Source organism: Patella vulgata, chromosome 1 (assembly GCF_932274485.2).
Source record: "Patella vulgata chromosome 1, xgPatVulg1.2, whole genome shotgun sequence".
Classification (NCBI taxonomy): Eukaryota; Metazoa; Mollusca; class Gastropoda; family Patellidae; genus Patella; species Patella vulgata.
In genome coordinates this window covers 29,723,792-29,750,031 of record NC_065879.2, presented here as the reverse complement: position 1 = coordinate 29,750,031, position 26,240 = coordinate 29,723,792, and the positions used below count along the sequence as shown (strand labels likewise).

The window sequence follows — 26,240 nt, the reverse complement described above, 5'->3', positions numbered from 1 at the left end:
AATGCCAATCTTGTGGACCCTCTAGAGGTCACAATTTTTATCACCTTTTGTTTATATCCTAAATATTAGGGTTCTTTTCGATATTCGCGCATATCGGACTGTAACTTCCTGGAATATGGCCCCTGATTGTACGTAAATCGCGTTTTTAATTTGTGGTCCCTCTAGAGATCGTAATTTTTATCCGATTTTAAAATACCGTTCAAATATATCTCTGTTACATCCTAATCACGCTTGGGTTGGAATTTCGTGACAATCGGTCCGAAACTGCCCGACAAAATGTCCGCTCCCCATACACAAATAGTTTTAAAGTATGTAATACCAAGGTCACAATTGAACAGCCCCGGGAAGAACGATCTAAGTCACTTTTTCAACGAACCCTAGTTGAATATCGCCATCTAGTAGCAAATTGTATAAGCTTTCTATGGAGCAATCAATTTCAGTCGCATCGAACCAAGGCCCTTCTGAAATGGCCTCCCGGACAAATACAAGTCCATCGTATTTATTTGACCTTAATTTGGCTGAAAAGTGGAAGTCAGTTGTTGTACTGGTAATTATGATTCTTATTAAACATCATTTTGTAGTTGTAATTTAACCCACTCGTTCTGTTCGCGTCAAGCATTCTCGTCCAGAAGTCTGTTTTGCCTTTTATGCGAAAAGACAAAAATGTGACTTAGATCATTCTTCCCCTTAACTCTTCAATTTTTATCCGATTTTGATCGAACTTAAAATATATATCTCGCTCCTCGACCTTTCCTCCCAAGCCCCCCCCCCCCCTTGCAGTATATAACCATTATTTTGTTTCAAATGTGACGTGAAGCATTGATGTTATGAGAAGACGACCTTTGGTATGTAGTTTACTGAATTTGTATATATTTACGTGGTATGATAACCAGCGTTTTAAAGTATGGGGTATTTACATACATTTCAAAATAAATGAATATGTCAGGTGTTGTTTTTGTATAGAACGGCTTGATCTATAATCCGAGTCGACGCATTGTTACTTCGTTAGACATGTCTGTGTTTAACAATATCTGTTGCGAGCGATTCATTTAATAAGGGACATGTATTTATACCTTAAAAGGCTCTAATCGTTGGGCCAATTTACCTTGTCAATAATTGCAATCGCCCACGCCGCATCGACTGTACGTGATATTCACGGCAAGGAGAACGATCAGCTAGTCTCGTATGTTCCTGGAAGCGTGTATGTTTTCATGTAATTAATCCTATGTACGTTTTCTAACTCAAAGTAAGACAAATATATCGTGGTAGTCATTGCGGTTAACAATTTGAACCTATGACAATGTAATATTTCCAATATAAAATCAGCATTTATTAGACGCAATCGAATCATAGAGATGTACTTTTAACCATCTAATCTGCTTAAGTTCAAACAAGTATTAAAGGCAGACGTACATAAGACAATAGGATGGATTGCGCAAACTTTAACGGCCTATCAATAATATTATGAATGATTTATGAAGACACAGCACTGTCCAGTTAGTGAATGAGTGTGTTTAAGAGTGGCGCAAACTTTATAAGGTAAGAATAAACTTTCTTTCAATAAACAAAATAATATTAGGTGGCAATGCTAGGTGTTCATTTATTGATATTTACTTGAAGGAGCAGGGCCTCTTTGAATTAGGATGAAAATGAAGTGTGTAATTGGGTTAATCGAATGTTCGTTCTATACAGGATGCGACAAACTTTTATTATCCCCAAGTAATCGAAAATTCGGTTATATCTGGGTTCACATTGAGAATCTCTTACAAGATTAAATAATAATTGTTGTAATAGACTTAAAAGAATATATTTCTAATCTCCGGCAAAAAGCGAAAAGCGCGTTTTGTTTTTGTCAATAGCGGCAAAGTATTCCAAAAAGTGACCGACAATGAAATATGCTATAGATATGCATATTCTACAAATCATATCCAGATATTAAATGATTTCCTAACAAATTGACAAAATCATGGATAATTGAAATTTCGAAAAAGCGGCGTAATATTATTAAGAAGGAACTTTAGCGTACCTATATCATGATAAAAAAAATCAGTTTAATTGAAGGAAAATTAGGAAACTACGCGGGATATTAGAGCCCGTGTCTGTCTTAACAAACCATCTTTTATCACCAATGATCATGATACGATACAATCACAAACAAAGACCAATATACGAAATAAATTTACCTACAATATTAGATAGATCTGTACATATGAGTTTGAATAAATATTTATGAAGATATTTTTAAATAAAAAACATCTTGCATTATGAAATGCATCCATCTTGAATCAGCCAATGTTACGTCAAAAATTTCAATTATCCATCTTGAATCAGCCAATGTTACGTCAAAAATTTCAATTGTCCACATTTGTTTCTATTTTTTATATAAATATGCAAGGGCTAAATCTGCCTATTGCAGGCCTGAAATGCTATCTAAATTATTAATTAGACATTAATTAACTTATCCAGACCATAATGAACTCTCGATGTGATCGCTAGCCTGCGATGCTTTTTGGATTAGGTTCCGATTTGCTTTTCGACTTCCATTCAAGATTTAATCATGAAATGGATAATCGAGACTGGTTTTTTTTATCGTACCGACTTTAGTAATGATGATCGAGGCTAGGCCGAAAATTCAATCGCTAAAATCTGGGTTCAGAGCGGATCAATTTGGCTGAAATTTTCAGCAAATTCCCATTACATTATTTAGTTTTTAACTATTACATGTATAGCGAGAACTGCCATCTCTTTATCTAATCTTCCATAATGTATCTTTAAATTTTAGATATATGTGAGACATATTTTTAATAACATATCTTTCATTGCAATAATGTGGGTGCTATTGACAAAAATATCACACTTGCCGGTGTTTAGTAGAACATTTTTGTTAAAATTTCAATTATCCGCAATTTATTCCATTTTTCATTTGTTATGAAATCCTTTAAATTTTTGATATGTGTATAATATGAATATATATATAACATATCTTTCCTTGTCGGTCACTTTTTGCAGTTCCGTGGGCGTTCACTAAAAATGCTCTTGTCTGGGATTAGTATTACTGAGTGAAATTATGGAAATAATTTTTAAAGGAGCCAAACATCTAACTCGATAGTATCCATATATATATTCAAAATTAAAAACACGAATTAGAATTCGACTTTGATCCATTTCAATCAATATTCATGTTGTTATCTAGCCTTGAAAATATGGGATCCTATTATCGACTACTTAAGACACATTGGACACTTTAAAATCTGAACACGAGTCGTGTACTCTACGGATATAAAGCTTTCGGGTGCCATTTGTAATGAGCAAAGGAAAACGTATCCGAGAGGACAATGTGGAAGTAATCAAAAATGGCCGATTCACAAACGACTAAATAATAATTGTATCATTGATTCAACTAATGTGGTTTCGATTCCCCGGTTATACGTGACAATGAGTAGGGTAGCCTGTCCAACCTCGCGGGTTTTCTCCGTGTCCTTCGGTTTCCTTCCACTGCTAAAGACCCCTACGCGCAAGCGAATTATTGAAATAAAATTGAACTCCCGAAATGACCTAGTTTGTGTCGAGTAGACCTTAAACCCCACGCCCCCCCCCTCTCTATATATATATTATTTCACAAATATATAATATTTGTAGTAACCCGCGATATGAAATATGTTTATAAATTATGAAATAATGTTAAAGGTTTTCCCATTAAGTTTTGATTAGACCAGGACAACCGATTAATACGATTTTAAAATTGTCCCCTGAAGATGCATTATCTAAGATTTATAAAGAGCTTAGATTGTCAAGTATCATTGCTACCATAATTCACAATATCTCGATTATCCATTTTAACGTTAAATTATTAAATGATCTAGGCCATTCAATATATCTGCCATCCAGTGAACTAGATACATTAGTTGGGTTATGGGCTTGAGTGAAAACATGTCTATATAATAATAATGCATCTTTAATTATTTTCGAAATTGTATAATAACAGTGAAATGATATTGAGAACAAAAACACCCAAACAATAAGTATGAAAAGGTTTGCAAAAAATAAATGATTATTAAAATCTATCAATCCTAACTTAAGTTCACATTACAATGTATTGATTTCATTTCTTATGTCTAATTTCTATCTGCGAACATCGAGATAAAAACAGTATCTAATGTTTCACAGTGTTTGTTATAGATGCACTAATACATGGTCTATCCTGTTTAATGTTAGTGAAGGATTGAACGTCCAATCGACACAACCTAGGTCATTTCTGGATTTATGAGGTATTTAGAGGAGAAAACCATCGCAATTGGACATACGATCCTAGCCCATGCGCAGTACAAGTGGGGAATTGAAACGACACCACTTGACTCAATTCCAGACCATAGGATCTAAAGCGCACGATATATGTGGAAAATTTAATGCCAAATCTACATATTATTACACTATTTTGCGTTATGTACTTAGAATATGATTGCTGTTTAGGATGAGGAGTTCTATATTTTAGGTTTTGCACACCAGTTTGGAGTTTTTGCAAACTGCTCTTATTCAAAAGGGGACTTAAAAGTCTAAAATCTCTAATTGTCGAACAAATTCAATACTCCGCCTCGGATTAACCATTAAAATAAATAAGCATTTGCTTAGGGCACCAGGGTAAGACAGACACCACAGAGTTAATTCTAGTGGCCCGATTACCATGCAACAAGTGGTGGAGCTTGTAACAAGGTGCCACAAGCAATGAATGAGACTATCCGGGACTCGAAAGAAGGCTATTTCAATTTAAAGGGTTTTTTTCTTTAAAAAAAAATAAATAAATACACATATGGAGCGGGGTGGGGGGCGAAGGGGCTATAATCTTGTTATTGCACAGAACCGCTAAAGGGATTTTCACCCAGCCCTAGCAGTACCCGTTTTATGTGTGTAAACTTGGAATTAAAAAGTTTTTCAGTTCTAATCCGGACACGCAACCGTCACATAAATGAAAATTCAGAACAGCGCAAGGCACAACATCAAGATAGGTTCTCGGAAAAGTATTTATCGGGTGGTTATTTCCAATAAATGTATTTCAATTTTGGTATATATGGTAGAAATAACCAATCTTAATAGAAAAATACTGGATGCCCTGAAAAACACTCATGGAGCGCATACAGGACAAAACTGTAAGGGTTTCCCTAATCGACAGCCCGACGATTAGGAGTGTCTGCACGCGTGACGTCAAAGGTCGCACGAGGAGATTGAGCGCTTGATGTACATGTTGATAAACTTTATGAAGAGTTAGACGTACAACAGTTTCTGAGTTAAAAACCACGGAAAAAAACTTGGGCAGTGGATAATCCGAGAATTTAATTGGGCTTCGATATTTGTAATAAATAGTCTGCGATTAGAGACAACATCGTCTTGTGTATGCAATGAATTCTCCTCCGACTTCGCCCCCGTTGCTAGGTACCGAGAGAGGTAAGTCACGTGACTCAAACATGACCTCTTTTGATCGAATTTTTTTATAGTAAGGGTATTCCTTGGCAATTGCAATATTTTGAGAAGGATTTGAAGCAAAATTAGTATAAATAAATTAGTTTGAATATGTTTTTAGTCCAAATAAATCATCAAATCATCCAGTTTGTACGCGGGAATGTATCTTTAAGTACACTTTTGATGCATGTAGAATCAGTTTCATAAAATTATCCCAAACGAACGATATACTCATAGCGTTTTGTATAAAAAAAAGTTATTGCTTATGTTATTAACATACTCTCGCGTTATTGGATCTTACATCATAGATACTGTCATACAATCTTCTTCATCCGATGGGAGATATCCAAGCCATAATGAACTATGAACATCTATACACATGAATTCTACAGCCATGACAAGATGGATATGAAATTTTGTAGAGAAATCAAATACCATTGAGCAAAAAGAAATATTTTTTCCGAATCTGTTATTATAATGACAAATCATATTATACGTACCGTAGCATAAACGGATATTGGTCCCAAAGGTTCAATAACCACTTGTATTGTAGTATTGTTTCAAGCAATGGAAATTGTCGCGTGTTGCGAAACTCGAGATGATTTCCAACCTGTTGAAATAACATACTCATTTCTACTATAGACCAGTATTTCCAAATATATACTTTTTAATTGTGATAATCATTGCAGATATCTATTTTTACACATCGTGGGTCTTATTGTTCTTCCAAAGCAATATTGAATATGACGTGTTTTTGTTTTCTTCTACTCTTGAAGTGTTTTCAGTACAAGTTAAACCCACGGTGCCCATTCTTTCGTTTTGATTTCCATCAGAATTCTGTATTTAGAATAATATATATTTCATCACTAAAAATATAGATTCATTAGCCATCAATCAAAGGTTAGGGGAGAATCGCGATTTTTCGGGACATGTGTGGCACTGTAAGGGTCGAAATTACCTATATACATGTATTGAGTACAGAGTATAAATTTACTCATGGGTCTTGAAAATTTTCACACTAATTCTTGATATTCCACTAATGCCAGTCTCTATTCACTTTTATTCTTTGCAACGCATATTTTTGACCAACTTCACATGTCTCGTTACATATATACTTGGCCCAACCTAATATTTATGTTTTATAGCTGACTAGTTACTGCTCTTGCTCGGGTTTTCCAATTTCACCGCTGGTACTTTTATCTAGACATAAAGAATAATTACATTGGATGATGTGGAAAATTTCTATAAAAGATAATACTTATTAAGAGCAAAGTATGGGCTTTATACATGTGCTAGACAATTTAGAAAACCAAACAGAATGAACTTGAAAAGGTTATCGATGCAAAACTTGTTCAGCAGCAGGAATTTATTGACACTGGTTTGATTTATTGGCATATGTTTGAACCAGTCAGGTCCCGTTTATTATGCCTCCTTTTTGAATTTACGTGAAAGAAACCTTTATGAATCAATTGTTTTACCTTGGTATGCGTTACCGGTTGAATAGATGTGTATCAATTATTTAATTATTATCAAGCTATATTGGGAAAACGTGCCTACTGAATTCTTGAATCTCGTTAATCCCAAGAAGACGATTCCTAGAAAACTAACCAGGCTTTATATTGGTATTATCAATACTCCTTCGCTATTTATTTCCCACTGTTATATCTGTTTTCACGCTTGGTAAGAGTTTATTAAAAGACTATCATAATCATTCTAAATCATTTCCTTGGAGAATATTATAAAACAAAAATGGTGGTATATATCTCACAATAGCCATAATCGTCAGGTGGATTGAATTTGCAGAACCCACCCACGAGTATAATTAGGTGGAGATTGCGAAATTTACAATCTCCCAATAAGCAATCAATTAGTACAAATTAGTAAGTTGATAGAATATCAAAATGATCTCCTCGACGTATTTCTACGTGTGATATTTTGCGCAATAGCTGCTGCCGGCCAATACCGCGGTTTAAATACAATAAAAATGAGAATTTCTCAAATGAGCCACCAGCTTAAATGGAAATAAAAAAGGAGATAAACGTATAATGCGTCAGGCCTTGTTCAGTGTCCGAAAGCTGTCACAATATCTAAATGGGGGCTGGTTCTGGGTTATTGCGTAGACGGGTTAAAAGCTCAGGACCAATGTATAGACTTCAATGAGCAGTATTAGGGATTTAAAACATGTATACATGAACTGCCTCATACCCAACACTTGTGGTTTCATTTAGTTGTTTTCCCTCAATTCTTTGTAGTCCCTGATTTGGTAGTGGCTTATAAATATTTGTACCATGTCTTTTAACTCTGACAAAACAATTCAATTTATTTTTAAATCTTACTAAAGTATCACAACATCCAAGCAGTGACATAGAGTAAAGCCTCTGTCACAGTTGCGTTTGATGAAATTGTCGAAAGTGTCCGCCACCAAGCAGTATACCTCTTGGCCTGCTCTTAAGCTCACCTTGCCTCCGATACCAAGCATTCGGACTTGACGTTTGGGTGGAGGGCCCCTACAACATAATATTGTCAAGCAATAATCGACGAGTACGTGGATGAGGCCTTGACTTGCGCCCGTTGATTGTCGTGTGGGTTTGCCTACCTCTCCTACAAGCCATGGATGGGAAACAGGTCGTCTGTACTGTAGGTGTCCTCTAAATATTGGTTCCACCTACTACGATTACAAAGGTTTTTCTACTTAATATTTCTTCTGGGAGACATTAATAGTAAGTGCAGGAGGACCACACTACACGTAAAACAACCAGCGGCTGACAGGCAGGATACGCCCATATTTTGCAAAAGATGGATAGAGAACAAGCTAAAAAAAACGCGATTTTTTGTACAATCAGGGGCAATAATCCAAAAGTTATGGTCTGAAATGCGCAAATATCAAAAGGGACTTAGATCTTTGGGATATAAAGATATGTTTTAAGTTTCATTAGAATATGATAAAAATTGTGACCTCTATAGGGTCCACAACCTTCGTATTGCATACTTTTACACAATTTGCGTACAAAGAGCGGCCATTTTGTCGGGCAGTTTCATTTCGATTTTCCCGAAATTCGAATTCAACCTTCACTATGGTGGAATGGTGAAATATTTAAACGGTTTTTAAAATCGGAAAAAAATTTGTAACCTCTAGAGAATCCGCAGAGAACAATCAGGAGCCATAATCCAGGAAGTTACGTTCGGATATACGCGATTATCAAAAGGAACAAAGGAACCAAGATCCTAATGTGTAATGGTGATATATTCACATGTTTTTTTTAAATCGGATAAAAACGTGATATTTTGTACATTCAAGGGTCATAATTCAGGATGTTACGATCCGATACGCGCGAATATCGAAAGGAACCAAGAACTTTGGGTTATAAACATGTATTTCAACTCTCATCAAAATCAGGTCAAAATTGTGACCTCTAGAAGAGGGTCCACAAGCTTGATATACCAGATACTATACACTATTTGCGTACGAGGTGCGGTCATTTTGACCGGCAGTTTTGGCCCGATTTTCACAAAATTCGAACTCAACCAAAATTACGGTTGAACTGTGATATATTTGAACGTTTCTTTAAATCGGATAATAATTGTGACATCTAGGGTGACCTCAAGCAATTTTTCATAAAATCAGGGGCCATAATTTAGGAAGTTACTATCCAATATGCGCGAAAGGAACCAAGATCTATGGGTTATAAACTTACATTTCAAGTTTCATCAAAATCAGAAGACAATTGTGACCTCTAGAGGGTCCACAACATTGATATACCATATTTTTACGCTATTTGAGTACGAGGTGCGGCCATTTTGTCTGTCAGTTTTGGTCCGATTTTTACGAAGTTCGAACTCAACCATCCTTAGGGTGTAACGGTGATATATTCAAACGATTTTTTAATTATGGGTCCACAAGCTAAAAACGCGATTTTTCGTACAATCAGGGGCCATAATCAATGAAGTTACGGTCCGATATGCGCGAATATCGAAAGGAACCGAGATCTTAGGGAGATAAAGCTATATTTCAAGTTTCGTTGAAATCGGATAAAAATTGTGACAGGGGCGACGACAATATACGCCCACATTTTCATCTACAAGACAGAAAATAGACATTGCACCAAATAATCAAATATCAAACTAAGAGAATGGATCCGGGGGCCAGCCGTAAGCGTCCACTGCGCTGAAAACAATCGGGAATACAATAAAGACGTAACAGAAATAATGCGACCAATCTTGACAGTGGTTGTCTCCTCAATGGCGATTGTCTGCCAGTTGACGTCATGAGTTAGAACGTCAAACAATTTTAAGAATAAGGGCGATAATCCGGATAGAATCTCAGAAAACGCTAAAATAATAAGTGTAGTGAGCAAGCGGGAGCAAAACCCGACAACGAGAACATTCTGCAGTACGAAGGGTTAAACCTCTACTCTAACAATAAGTGCAGGAGGACGGAGGAAGTCGAACTTCCTACTCTGATGCTCTGGTTGTAGGAACTGTATCGGATCCATGGTCAAAGGTATCGGCGTCATGGAGTAATGGAGGGGTTGGAGTTCTAGGTGAATCTAGAGTCCACGTCCCGCCTGTTCGGACAGGGTGTGTGAAAGTGGAAGGGGTGCAGCCTTAGCTTGGTTGGCTGTTTCCTAGTCCAGAACAGTAGGACATTAGACCCAATTTCATTTCATTTCCTTTCATATGTTTCTTAGCCGGCTGTAACCCACCCACCCTTCTTACCATCGGGATTGTGGAGAGGCATGCTTGAAATGGAAATAGTCTAAAGCTGTTGACTAATGACTAACCCCAATATAAAAGCGTGATTTGAGAAATAGATTTTATCTCCCACCCAGATAGCTTGACTATGATGGATTGATGTCAGTGGAGCACATGTTATAGCCCACGATACTTCGAGGACAATTTTTCGGGCTGTATAATTTACTGCACACAATAGGTGATGGTAAATCGTCGCCAAGAGATCTATGGTATGCACGGCCCCTATAAATCCTTGTCGATTTTAAAATCTCATTGAACACCTTAAAATTAAGATTATTGCAATGAAAGCTTTTGATTAGATTTTCTTCATTTTAATTTCATCGCATAATAATAATTAAAATGGATATGAAACTAGTATCATTACTATTTCGTATCGCTCAATTTTCTTACCCGATTGTTTTTCTTCTTGGTTTTCTTCCTGGAAAAGCTGTAATTTAGAGCAGATCTGCTTCATAGAAATCAATAGTTAAATCCCAACCTTGGTTTAGAAATAGACCAATGAAATAAAAATAGCAAAAACTCCACCATCATCAATACAAATTACTATTATTATTTCATTCTTATGATTTTTGTTACTCCAAATATAAATTGATAGTGTATAGAAATGGCTAATATGAAATTATCTTTGTATTTATGGAACGTCATCAATCACTTCTTTCGTTTACCTTATGTTGTATACATATAAATCACAGATTGATTAATAATGAGGCTCTGCAGAAACACGGAGTATTAGATGGTTAGAGAACACCCCCGCGGTATCAATACTAATTGATAAAACAAAAAGAGCGCCGACAGATCCCTCTTGGGGGCTTATAATAGATGTATTTTGTTATATCGCCGTTATAAATCAAAGTAATTCTTCTTGAGTGTCAGTGATCACATTATTATGAGTATCATAACATTCATATCTGACATTTTCCACTTATTAGTGATAAAAAATTAAACATTATGGTAAGAATGTTGACTTATGTGAGGAGAAAACCAGTGCCTGACAGACACTCTATTCTGAAGCTTTTAGAAACCTCGGTGATCAATTTCAGGATTAGCCGTCTCTTACAAACGCAATTACGGAAAAGCAAATCAATTGACTCGTAATGGAGGCAATACCGTGAAATATCGCGTGCCGTTAACATCAAGTAAGACGAGTGTTTTGCGGGGGAGGTTTTTGTTTTGGGCGGTTGAACAGGGTAATAATCATGGCGCCTTAGCTCTACAAAGTCTACTGGAGAAGCGAAACTTCTTTTATTAGTTCTAACTTGTTCGATAATTTGACTCACATGAGGGAGATGCCTTCATAAATCTGAGGAAATGACAGATCTGTCGAACCTATTGAGAATAAAATGAGCTACAGAAATAGCTTTGGATAAAAGTAGGTGTTTTAAGGACTATAGCTTGATGGTATACTTGAGGATTAATGAAAGCTTCCAGTAACGAGTTAGCCTGCTTTACGACTATCGCTATAAAAGATAACCGCATCATGCTTTTTTGTAGAAAACTAAGAGCTAAACACTTTCTTTACTACATTGATTGATTCCCTGTAGTCGGTGATAAGTATAGGAATTGGAGACTGATCGGAAACTATTTGTTTTAACATGTTTTACAAATACCCACAAGGCACAGAAGTTGACGTCACGTCCGATTAATGGGTGATAAGGTGCGTCATAAATTGATGCTAAATCAAAATGAAAGAAGAACCAAATTGGAGATTCAGGAAATGACAAGTGCACCATGTCAGCTATTTTTAGACATTAATTTTGAAAACGGTCAATCATTCGAGCTATATTAGGAAGCCTAATGTAAAATCCAAAAATCGATTTGATTGGCGGAGAAATCGCTGACCGTTTCGTGACCCTTTCAATTGAATCTAGACGATGCGAAAACTGTCATTCAACACACAAACGATGTGAGAAAAAATGGTTATGAATTAGCTTTACAGACCAGCGATATTGATAGGAAATGGGTACAACGTAATGATTTAATCTCCGTCTAATTAAGAAATAATCGTTAGAGAAATGTTGTTAAACAACGCCTCCTCATATAATATCCTGCATTAAATATAATAAAACGTAAATAAGTGGCGTTTTATTTACCGAATGAGTGAAAAGTTCTTTTAAATTTCATTAAACTGGAAATGAAAATTACCGATTAATTTCTTAAAAATATATTTTCTTTTGATAACAAATTCTAAAGGTTCGATACGTCATTTACAATTTCGAAATAATGTAAAAATTTCTCACTGCCTGATACACGCTAAATATGCACGCAAGTTGATTATTTCACATTTAATTTAAAAAAAAAAAAAAAAAATACTAAAGCTAGATAATCTTCAGGCTTGGATTTAATCAGGTTTCTATAGGCGTAGGGGGTGGGGGCTGAGGTTATTTGCCCGAAAATTTTCTGTCACCCGTATTTTCAGAATTAATCAATTATTAAGTAAAACGAATATTCCACAAAGCTCCACTTAAGTATTATAGTATTCAAAATGTAAACCGCGATCGATTTCATTTTACAATTATACATTTATATTTCTTATGATATATGGTCTCATTCTCTGATGTTTGTGCCCGAAAAACGGAAATACATTGTCCGAAAAATGGACGGCGCATACGCCTATGCAGGTTTCTCCGCTGCCACGCATAGATAGATGAAATTTCTATTTAACATTTAATTTGTAAATACTGAACGGAATTGGACCATTTTTGGACTGGTATTCCTAATAGAGAACAAACGTTCACAATATTGCAAGGGATTCAGATAGCGCTAAAATGGCGCATCGAGTCACTAACAAACACAGGAAATAAGTTTAGTATAAAATTATACAGCGACTAATCTAGCCACTTCTTTTACAGTCTTTTCTCCGGGTCCTCCGGTTTCCTCCCACTGCTAAAGACCCTACGCGCAAGCGAATTATGGAAATAAAATTGAACCATATGTTAGTCCCGAAATGACCTAGTTTGTGTCGAGTGGACGTTAAACCCCATTTCTCTCTCTCTCTCTCTCTCTCTCTCTCTCTTACAGTCAAGGTTTTTGCTAAACCTCGGACACACTAATCTTTCATTAAATCGAATGTTGGTTTCAGCAATCAATGAGGTACGTTTTTATGTCTCAGGTTTACTATTGGAAGACGACACAACCCTGAACAAATGATTGTTTCTGTGAAGTCACTGAATCAACTTTGGTCGGCAAGGAAGATAAATTCTGCTTGATTTGTGTAATTTCTATTAAATCTTAAGGCATTTTTAAAGGTTGGATGTCCGTCACTTCGCCGCTAACTGGACCAACGGATCGTATGCAATCGGTGACATAAAGAATAGCACCTGTTTCTGGATAATTCTCATTACCGGAACTTCTAAATGCAAATTCCGCCACCATCAATATATTTCTACAAGTTTCTGTTGAATGATGGCGAATATGAAGCTTGTGTTTCAAATGAATAAACTTACTTGTAACAAATATTGCATATTTTCATTTGAGAGAAACCTAATCTTAACCTATATTCCCTAACCCTTAAGCCCCATCCATGCGATTATACATTTGCCCAAACATCACCATACATATGAATACTGATGTCTAGATTTGTTGGAACTTGTTGTGGATTTCCGTCCACATTCTTGGACATTGTTATGTTGGACGTAAAACAAAAACAAATAGATAAAATTATTGTTTCAAAATGGCAGCCCATGGTGCCCTTTTGAGAGGTTTTCTTCATACAGTTATGAATTACCTATATAGCTCTGGTCAAGTCCATAACTTTTCTTCCCAGGGGGCTTGAAATGGTGTGGACATGTTGTAATCATGCAGCTAAATATGTGAACACCATCAAACAATTTTGAATCTGTTCAAGTTTGTTTGGAAAACGGCCCAAACGATGATACATGTTAAGGATATCACTCATTGTTAGTGACACTCACTCTAGTGGTTTTCCTATTCTATTAAATGATTTGCCTCTGGGGAATTCCATGTTTTTCCCCTGTAATGTATCGCGTCTTTTTGTCAGTCGCATGATAGTCAAGTGTACCACAAAACCTTCTGATGGTTGTAACCATTTGATCGCACGATGAAACCTGTAGCTAAAGATTTGAACAACTTCATACAAGTTTGAAGTTATACAATTTGTTTGAAAAACACCCCAATGGATCATACATTGTATGGTGATGTCCGTGGAACAAATGTGTGATCGTTTGGATGGGGCTTGAGGCCAGGCACTGATAACACGAGTGTTGATATTGTCGTGTCATGGGAATCGAGTTACAACCTTGTTCTGAACAAACATATCTTGTTGACTGTAATGGTAAAATGGGCTGCTTTTGCATGCTTCTTGGTATGTCGCAAATACAGATTGTCTGGCTTATAACTTAATATAAGATGTGCATTTAGGTTTTGGCTATATAGAGAATCTCCTGCCAAAGACGAGTAGGAGATTTTATTTATCACCCAATACCTTCTTACATGCACAAATAGATAAATATAATTCTTTGCTGTAGATTTCACTTTTACTGAACATTACGGCGTAGTGATACATCATTTTTTGACAGCAATTCAACCATTGCAAAGTCTTTTATATTGACCCAGTGTTTCCATCAGGGTCAACTGAATAACAATAGTTCATTTTTGATAAAAAAAATAGTTACTTTTAATAAGAAATGAACTGTTCTTTGAAAATGAAAACAAGTAGTTCCTTTTCAACTGATCAATCAAATTTATGTAAAGCGATGAAATATATCACACAGGCGATATCTACTGTAGAATGTATTATTGGGTGATAAATGCATTTAGACACAGATATATACTACTCAGTCTCTTAGGAGGACTCGACTGCTTCCCGCCCTCTGAACTGCGTCACTGTATAAACATTGTCATTTAATAATATATTAATAAAGATTAAAAGATATGGTTGTTTTATTGATTCAAAGACGTAGTTGTTTAATCAGATATATTCTACTCAGTCTCTTAGGAGGGTTCCACTGCTTCCCGCCCCCCGAACTGCGTCACTGTATAAACGTTGTCATTTAATAATATATTAATAAAGATTAGATGGGATGGTTGTTTTATTGATTCAAAGACGTGGTTGTATAATCAGATAATTCAATGATGATTAATAATTCTGTTTTTATTTATTTTCAACCACTCATGCTTTCTAGGTCTTCGGCGTTTATGTGTTATTTTGATCTTATTATTGCGAATATGTGGTTTTAAAGGCTAATTGGACTCACTGAAATCATTAAGAATTTTTGTTTACTTCTAAAAGATTACAATTATCGGTGATTCAGTTCTATTATTATACGCTCCTCAAATGTAACCAATCCTAATTTTTTTATATATATCCAACTGTATTTATTAATTATAGATTGTAAGAATTTATGTTTCATCATAATTTTCTATATTATATGAAGCTGTATCTATTAGTTATAGAGGAAAGAGATATGGGGGTTAACGTTCACTCGACACAAACTAGGCCAGTTTGGAAGAAACATATGGTACAATATTACTTAAATACGACGCTTTCGCGGATTAGTATTTAGAAATTGGGGGAAATCGGAGATTGGGCAGGCAACGCTACTTTTTGTCACGTACAAGTTTGAGATCGAAACCAAGCCACTTGATTCAACGACAGATCTAATGATTTAGACCATATGATAAGGTGTTAAACAGTTGAAGTTGTTTCCACATTTGGAAAGAACATTAAACAGTGCCCAATTTTACCTTGTATTATCAGTAGGAGTTTTCGATATTAGAAACAGAACTTGCCGAAACTACTTTGTTGAAAATAACTCGAAACACTCACTGGCTGTCAGAAGTCAATATACAAGTTATTTAACTTGGCAGTCCTAGAGTCTAGAGGCTCAGCGCGGGGGGGGGGGGGGGGTCCATCAAATGGGCACAAAACCAGACCCAACTTTTCTAGAGTAAGATTTTGCGTAGAATACGATGCCGAGTGGTAATCAGTCCGCCGTTGGGGCGTTTTCGAGATATTCGGGGTCAAAGGTCAAATGGGTTCATTTGCACTGAAAGTGAATGCGCGGTCATTCTTGTATCATGAAAATAAGCTGAAAATGATCGAAAGTAATCACACTTTCAATAAAAATGTAAACTTGCTAAATTCACCTTTGTTCTTTGTGACCCCCGAGGTCAAAAAGTCACATTTTCCGTTTTAGCACTAGGAAGATTTAAAGTATAATAAATGTCGGCGTAAAATATAAAAACTAAAGCGAAACCTGTTCTAATTAATAATAGGAACATTTAAAATTTATCTTTAGGTGGTCTTAGCACCAAACTTTTACTTTGGAACGTCGAAAATGATCTTGCATAACTGAACCAAAACGCTTCGGAGCCTGTTTCAAAAATACGCAAAAACTGTTAAATCAAAATCTCTCCGATTTATTTTCACAACGATTGTTATACATAATGATACTAGTTATCTGAAAAACAATCACTGACAAGGGGGGACCACACCGGTAAATCCCGAGGAAATTTCGCGCCAAACACCGAGATCGAACCTAGGATTTCCAGGTAAGCGAGCCAGCGCCTTACTCATTGAACCGCTGCTCCTCCCTAACTAACATGGATAGCACACGGAACAGAAATTATATACAATAAAATAAGTGCTGTGGATCTTGTAAGCAATAGTAATAGTATATATTAAAGTTAACCAATTTAACTTTAGATCGAACAAGAAAAGAAGGGCATAATAAAGTTTTTTTGCTTAAATTCTAGCTTTAGTTTTTTGACGTTGTGATGAAATGTGATTTCAGAAAATAAGTGAATGAAACCCTGTGGTTATTTGTATCTCAAATTGCGGTTCAGAAAGCGACAGTTAAGATAAAATACCTAAATTTAGATTTTAATTCTGTTTGTAAGAGACACAAAAAATCTATATTTGCTTGTTCGTGAAGGCATGACATTAGTATGTTTTTGTTCATTATATACTGACACTGGATCCAAAGACAATTTAGTCATTCATTCTCAAAATACACCGCCATTAGCAGTCCCATTAGTCCTCTTAACAGCCGTAGAGAAATTGAGCCTTGGATTTATTTGTTTCTTTTTTTATTAAAAAGGGCTTTGGTTCTATGCGCAACCATGAAAATAACATTACCCGTCCTACTGGTACGAACTTTCAGGGTTTTACAAGCGACGTTCTCACTTATCAGGGCTGCGCTTGTGGAAAGAAAAGTATATCGTGGAAGACTATGATTTGTAAAAATACGTTTGTGTTTCCTTGCAAATTGTGTTGCGTTGGGATTTTGTAATGATTTGAGGTTTCCCAAATTATTGGCAATTTTATTTTAGATTCTTGAAAACATATTTATCTGAAGTTCGTTTTCCAAGCCTTGTGAATTCTTTCAAATAAAAATTATATGACAAGGTTTCCTAAAGTATTAAACAACACAGCATTGGGATTTTTTTAAATTTAAGATTCTTTAAAACATATCTGTTTGAATTACATTTTCCAACTCTTGGGAATTCTCGTAAAAGAAAAAACTATACGGTTAATTCAATTTGAAAATTATATTAAAGGGGTTTCCGACAAGTGAAAATTATATGACATTATCCGGATTGGCCAAACATATTCTACTAATTTAAAAGTAAGATTAAACACAAGATTCTAGATTTAGACAGTGAAAAATAACAGATGTATATAAATTGGCCATCTTGCCTGAAGGTGTGGTAATTATTGACAGCTGTAACTAACTGGAGATGACTAGACAAGTATGAGCAATCAGCTTTAACTAATTTCGTGTTTGATATTTCTATTAAACACACGGTCGCCATCGCAAAACAACCAAAGGCGAGATCATTGCAATCTCCTGACGGCCGTGTTTAAAGCCTTTTAGATACGTGAAAATCAATGCATTAGCTGGTATTAGTTGTAGGCGGGTACCTAGCGGTACAGTATTATATGTAGGCCTATAATAAACGGGGGTGGTACGGGGAAACAACTACCATATTTATTATACTGTCATATCTCATAAAATCGAGAAGTCAATCATTGTCAAGTTATATTTGTTTTAAACAAGTCGATATGTTAGCTGTAAGACGAATTGAAGGTAAGCGGAAGTTTTAACATTTAATCTTTATTAAAGGAAATTACTGTCGCCATGAAAAGTTAGAAGCTATGTAAATGAACTGAAGTGGGGTTTAACGTCCTACTTTTCTGACCCGACTGGGCTAGTGAAGACGGACATACGCCATACAGTGTGTTATGAGGGACGTTTTGCCCGGACAGCGGTGCTACGGCCTACTCTTATTTCGAATTCCAACTGTGTGGGGTTGTTTTACGTGCACTATAATGTGTACACGGGACCTTGGGTTGCCCTCCATCCTGTATCACTAACAAGGGGAAACCACACCGGAAATTCCGAGGGACCTAGTGGGCCAACACCGGGAAACAAACCCAAGACCTCCTGTTTAGCGAGCCAGAGCGTCTTACTCACCGCGGCTCCCGGGAGGTTTAGTCATGTAATAAGTTACTGAGGTATATCTTAAATATAATTGATGTTAATTTTGTTTATTATTACATAAAATCATGAAGTAATTCCAATACGCTGGTGGCATTATTTTTTACATAGTATAGAAATGGGCGCCTGAAATGCAGTCCTAAACAATCGCCCCAGTTAGTTACATGCAGTGACATCTGTTGTGCACAAGCTATGGGTGTCCTTATTCTTTGTAGAACACCTGATGCTTCCTATTTGAGATGTCCACATAGCTAAAAGTTTTATAGTGTACTTTGTGTAATCCTTAGAAATTTATTAACCCGGAAGTGTATCTTTATTTGAAATCGGCGAGCGGCTTTATGGGACTTGTGTATTATTAATTGATATTTCTTCTTGTATGATCTGGATGTGTTATTCAATCTATCGCGTGACTAGTAAGCAGTTTGGTTATGGTGTTTTACGTCTAGTTATCTGCACCAACGGCTTAATGTAAACGAACATAGGACACTGCCGTTGCGCTTTACGGAATTGCTACTGCACACCAACGAGTACCAATTGGATTTCGGATATTCCTTGCAGACCCGTCGTCCTGCATCGCTGAAAAGGGGCGGAGGGTGGGAGGGGAAGGTAGGCTGTAGTATCTCGGAAAACCCTTTTTTCAGGCTAGTGAGTCATACCCACCGTGCCACTACGGCTCACGGGACGTAGATATTCGGTACCAAATGAAAAAAGAAGATTTCTTAATAATTAAGAGGATTTTTTCTTCGATTTACTCAACTATTTCTGAGCAAAGTATTTTGCTAATATAAACAGGTTTCGAGATACGAACACTTTATTAGCAAATATTTTTGCCATTTTCTTTCTGAATAGTTGTAAGAAAATTCCAATTCGCTTGAAGTGCACATTACTTTGTTAAACGAAAACATTTTAAGCAGACTCTTCAGTGTCAGGGGTATACCTAGACTGACTCAGAAAAGTGCTCTCTCAATTCGAAAATCAAACCATAACAGTATTTCCGTATCACGATAATGTATTTTGATTAAGCTGGTTATTTGTCGATTTATAAAACTGGGTATTTACATCTTTAATGGGGTGGGGGTGAGGTGGGATTGAATACCGCGTCATTTTAAAAAAATATGAAATAACATCACCTAACAGTATTTCCGTATAGTTTGATTAAACTAGTTATTTGTCCATTTATAAAATTGAGTATTGACGTGTTTTTAATGTGTGTCTAGATTATTTGTCATTGATTTAGTTTCATTAATAAGTAATGATTGTTCTATGATACAATTCTTTCTTTTAATAGTGTGATAATTTCGAGGGAATTATTTACACACATTCTATATCGTTCAATTTTTTAACGTGTAATAATTGCTAGCCATTATTTGCTATTATGTTGTACCGGTATTGTAACCATATAATTGGTAATAGAAATACATGGCGACGTTTTAAAAAAAAGGAAGTATAAATCCTGTTTTACACCGAAAATGGCGATATTTCATGTATTTCTTTTGTTACAGTTTGTATTTGTTAAAAGGTTATACTTAAGTTTTTTTTCCAAATGTCCAATTAAAATGTCGCTTCCCGTTATTAATATGTTTGGCCTTTTCGTACGCCCACTGTAAACGTGGGTGTATATTTTCTCTATCCCGATCACCAATATTATTACTAAGTCCTGTAGCCATGCAATGCAGTCTAAATAATATACTTCTTAATAAAATGTGTCCTAGTAAACATGTACCCTGAAAATTCACATGACCCGTGATAAACAACGAGTGGGTTGATAGACCGGGAGCCCAGGGGGCCAACCTAGCTGAAAAGTGTACCAATTTTTTCCAATATGTTATCAATGCATGTATATCTGGTATCATCAGAATGTAAGTCTGTCGGGTTTCCGGTGGTGGGTGTGGTATTACAAGCCCAAAATGCCATGCACCCCAACTAGGCTAGATTAGCTCAAAAGTGTACCACATGAAAATCGTACAGCAGTGTACCGTACATCTTCAGGTGTTACAAAAACACTCTAACAGACATTTCTAGTGGTGGGTTACCCCTGACAGAGCTATGTAATTGTCAGACATTTGTAGTGGTAGAGTATCCCTGACAAGAGTTATCTAATTTCCAGTCCACAGCTAGGCTAGATTAGCTGAAATCTGTACCACCTAAAACAGCTTTGGAGTTGTTCAGTACCACCACAGGAATCATGAATAACCACTGCCAGACAGTTTGTGCGATGGGTTACCCCTAATAGACACGCCCCAAAATGCCACGCCCCCAACTAGGCTAGATTAGCGGACACTGTTCCGTGTTCTAAAAAAATAAATTTTTAGCCAGGATGCTAATATCTAGCACGTATGGAAGAGGCGATAAACTGCGGTTACAAGAAATTGAGTATCGCCCCTTCCATACGTGCTAGGTATTAGTATTTTACGCATCCTGGCACAATTTTGGGCGTGTCTGTTAGGGGTAACCCACCGCACAAACTGTCTGGCAGGGGTCATTCATGATTCCTGTAGTGGTACTGAACAACTCCAAAGCTGTTTTAGGTGGTACAGATTTCAACTAATCTAGCCTAGCTGCGGTCTGGAAATTAGAAAACTCTTGTCAGGGATACTCTACCACTACAAATGTCTGACAATTACATAGCTCTGTCAGGGGTAACCCACCACTAGAAATGTCTGTTAAAGTGTTTTTGTAACACCTGAAGATGTACGGTACACTGCTGTACGATTTTCATGTGGTACACTTTTGAGCTAATCTAGCCTAGTTGGGGGGCATGGCATTTTGGGCGTGTAATACCACACCCACCACCAGAAACCCGGCAGACTTACATTATGATGATACCAGATATCCATGCATTAATACCATATAGGAGAAAATTGGTACACTTTTCAGCTAGGTTAACCCCCTGGGCTCTCGCTCTATGAGAAGGCGTGTGTGTGTGGGTGTGTGTGTGTGGGGGGGGGGGGGGTGCTGGTGATATAGATAGGGTTTAACCTAACTTGACGAAACTTACAAAATGACCAAACAGCACTTAATGCGAATATCCGTTTTGTCAAAAATATATCCTATTGAATATTTCGATGGATATTCGCCCAATTTGCCAAATATCTTGCAACATACACGTGAATCGTGTGGACATTAAGGATTATTTTGTGATTATGACCCTAGCTTGGGTTGAATATTGTGTGAGAGCAAGTTACTATAATTTGACAATAATTCCCCACATCTCCTCATACATCATAAAGAAAGATGTCCACTCAATATACATCCCATGGGAGTATTTATCGGGTAGTTATTTCCAGTTATAGTAAGGCATATATGGAAAGTAGAGACACCAAATTGTTCTAGAAAAATACTGAATTTTAAAAAAAAAAATATAAATAAAATGGGCACGCACATGGGTAAGGAGGGGGGGGGGCTGGCTGTTGTGAGAACAGATCTAATAAACGTATAACAATCTCCACGTTTAAACAACGGCGAAAAGAAATTGACGGGATAATCTCCTAATTTACCTAGGCTTCGATATTTCTGGTAAATGGCGGCGATTGAAGACAAATACAAGCTGGAAATGACTCCTCTCTCAGTCAAGTCATAACATTGTGTCAGTCAAGGTTGCTTAAAATAGATTTTAATGGTCTGGGGTAGTTTCTTGCGATTATAATTTTTTGAGGGGGTTTTGAAGCAAACATTTGATATATAAATTAGTTTGAATATGTTTTTAGTCCAAATATATCATCAAGTGACAGAGTTTGTATGTGGGAAGGTATCGTTCAGCGTTTCAATATTAACAGTTATGGCACTTCTTTCATTTATTACACCGTCACACTATAGGGAGTTTATACTTTCATATTTAATTTAATGTATTGTCGTCATCCATCTCTCTGTGTATATTAGGTATATCCACGAGGGTCTACATTTTTCATTCGATTTTAGTTAAATTTGATATGAAATATTGCATCCATGAGAATTCGAAATTGAAGTAGATTGCCCTTGAAGTTGAATGATTGCCAATACCCCAAGGAGGATCCCGTATCAAAAATCAAAGTCACGCAACAATGTTTCGAAGAGTTACTAACCTTTCAATTGAAACCTTGTATAATTATGCTCACAAGTCAAAGAGTTTTGCAAACATTATACGTTTTATTTTCAAAAGTTGCGACATGGACAACGACCCCTCTTCATAAAACGGACGATTTCAAGGTCGAAAGTGCATTATTTTCTGACAGCCGACTGCAATAATCACCATGAACAGACAATCAATTTTTAAAAACCATCCAGTGTAACAACTGTGTGATTTAAATATATATTTGGACTAAAAACATATTCGAACTAATTCATCTATCATTTTTTTTTTAAACCAGCCCCTCTCAAAAACGTTTCAATCGCAAGAAAACTGTCCCATGCCGCATGATTGTTTGTCACGTGACTTGATTGGGTACGGTGACATCCATTTTACGGCTTGTATTTGTAGTTAGTCGCTGTCCACTTCCATAAATATCGCAGACTCGAGCACACAGACTGCCAGTCAGTGACAACCTTACATTTTTTATCACGTGGTCGCCCCATGGGTGTTTGTCAGGGGATCCAGTATTTAAGATTGACTGTCCCAACTTTCCATATAATGTGCCATACTTTTATTGGAAATAGCTAACCTATAAATATTTTCATGGGAAGAATTTCATCTTTAATGAACACCGTAGACTTCAGTATAGGTATTACAAAAGGTTGACTACATATCGTATATTTTCTGGCGAAACGGTCTTGCTAAAAAGTGCAATAATCTCGGTGAACAGCGTTGATGTTAGAAACGACTGCTTAAGTGACAAGCCAGGTTAGCGGCGTTCTAGGAATGTATTTCAAGAAAAAACCATACAAGTCATCATCATAACAGTAGCAGTCAAGTTTATTCTTCCTGGATAGGTTCGGTATAAACAGCGCATGATGGATCAACCATACAATAGAAGACCCACCCATATATACATAGTCTAGTCTATAACGACATTGTCAGCTAACAACGTCAATAAATTAAAAATATGTAGGTGTATAAAACTATATTTCCGTTTTTGGAATTGTATTGTTGTATGTTCATAAACAATTCAGGTGAAATCATTAGAAGATTTTCATTTGTATCGACATTTCTAGATTCTAATCCCTAATTAAGCGTTCATGTTTGTCCTTAAATAGTTTTGTAAATATTTATTCACGGTATTAGGTAGACAATAGTCTTCAATAACCATGCTGAACATCATAATGATAATCGAACAAGGATTATCGATAACGGACTAATGGTTCATTCATGATTGTAAAGATGGTACAATTATAATAAGATTAAAAATAGACAAAGAAATCGACAATGAACCAAGTCAGCAATTACTTATTGTTATGTTTTGAAGAAGTCAAGCGGTCGATGCGTATAAAATAATTATTTTTCAAAATTGTTGGTGAGTGATAAATTTCAAATGGACGGAAATGAGGACCGCTTAATAAAGTGTAAAGACTTTGTTTGGAGCCGTTTTTCTAACAAAAACACCCACGAAATCCGATAGAAAGGATAGTTTTAGTGTTGATGACAGAGTTTTCTTGTACTACTTTATAATAAGTTAGCCTTTAACACTTGAGAAGAAAAATCTTAGATTAGGATCTGTATAAAATCAATTTTAATCTTTTGGTGCCAGGAAATGGGTCCCAATCCCAACTTATCTTATTGTTCTTGGTGGCAACGCTCTTCGAAAATTTGTGCACAAACGACATGGAACTTGGCATGTGTGTTCGATTTTTGATATGACGTCAAAATTCCAAGATTTGCTGCGATGACGTCAAACACAGTTCCCGATATACATTTCTATGGTCCCTGGTCTATATTAGGCTATTACTTGTTTTAATGGAAGTTCTTAATTCTATTTTCAGATCTGTTAAACAGAATGTGGAAAGATATAGTCCTTACAGTACTATTGCTTGGCATGGTTCAAGTTTTAGCGGAACACAGAAAACGTCAGTCCCATCCCACGTCATTTAAAAGTTTATTAGGTTGGAGAGGTAAGTAAAAAAAAAATTAAGATATGATTGGGGACTTGTCTTCAATAGAAAAAACTTAAATCAGTCTACAGGCTGGGTTCCAATTTATTTCATCCATTTCATCATTTTAATTTCATATCATATATTTTTACCACCATGAATATAAACATTTCTTTTGGTAATTTTTTAAAGACCACGTAAGATCAAAAATCTAAATTGCATGTATGTATAGCCCATGGTTACTATATCAACTTTACGGCAAGTTCACACCAATCTGATTAAAATTAAGTCCGCTGTTAACGTTTAAGTATCCGATACGCCAAAACGCTTTTCAATTTTTCAATTACGACCTTAATCGGGTTGATTGGCTGGTGACGTCACAGGCACTACACATAGGATATACATTATCTATACAATATCTCACTGTATGTACAATATAGCACTATCAATACACACGGCAACTGGACAAGCGTCTATTGACGGTCCAATAACCACGTGACTGGCCTAATCATAATCACCGAATTATCATCTTTCATTGGTATAGATTAGACATTTGTGATTGGAATATTTTAGAGTGAATTTAAAATGCCGTATCATGCCGTAGATCAGTTTAAGCTGCCTTTGTTTAAATAGGCCACGTGTCAAATGAAGATGACTCAAGAAATTAGCGCATTTACCGGTAATTTGGATAACCCCGTAATACTTGATATCCCAAACTTAAGTACAGAAATACAAATGGTGCCAGTCATTTGTCGATATATTCCTTATTAGCTATATATAATAATAATAACCATTTATATACATAAAGTACAACTACAGTGAATATGGAATTTTCCGATGACTATGCATAACATGTACAATAGATCGCACTCATTTCTATGCCAATCAACGCTTGGTATCTTATTATCACCGTTCCATGTACTACGGGTGTAATAAATGAGGTTAAACTTCGCCGTGAAAATTGCATGGGATCATTCGTGGAGTTCCTGGTGCCGTTTGGTGAGTGATTAAACTGTCAATGCTGTTGTTGTTGTTGTTTATTACAAATTCAACGTCCAATACATAATGCATGATATTATGGACAGGTTGATTTAATTAAGTTATTTACTTAAATAAAAAATAGAAGGTAAGTAAAAACACTAAATAATAAAAAGTTCTTGTATATCTAAACGTCACTTTAAAACAGATTTAAAATAATTAAAAGTTCTTGTATATCTAATAATCACTTTAAAACACGGTTTTAAAATCGTTGTCGTGGGAAGAGAGGGCGGGTCATCTTCTCACTTTGTCATAATGAAAGTTAAAATAGGAGATGCAATTGTAAAATACTTTTATTATAAAGAAGATAACCGATGTTAGACATTATAACCTAATCGTATCAAAAACGTTAATCCATCCATCACTTAAATGTTGTTTAAACGCCAATCAACAAATAATACGAGGCTACTTGATTACAAAAACACCGTTGAGCAATAATTATTGGGTATATAGTAATTTTAAACAACTTATTAGTAAAACTTAATTATTTTATACAATTAATGTGTGTGTGTATGATTCTACCATTAGTTCGTTCGT

At 35.9% G+C, this 26,240-nt stretch overlaps 1 long non-coding RNA gene across 2 annotated transcripts in view; it reads left to right on the top strand.

Moving 5' to 3' along the window:
• The first annotated feature begins 1,147 nt into the window (after positions 1–1,147).
• LOC126827189 (uncharacterized) overlaps positions 1,148–26,240 on the top strand; it is a 35,550-nt gene continuing 10,457 nt past the window's right edge. Inside the window, exons 1-2 of one of the 2 annotated variants that reach the window (XR_007682602.2) lie at positions 1,148–1,539; positions 24,558–24,686. This is a non-coding gene — a long non-coding RNA (uncharacterized LOC126827189). Of the gene's footprint in view, positions 1,540–18,058; positions 18,255–24,557; positions 24,687–26,240 lie in introns of those variants that run through there. The other variant, XR_007682601.2, reaches the window with a different exon arrangement.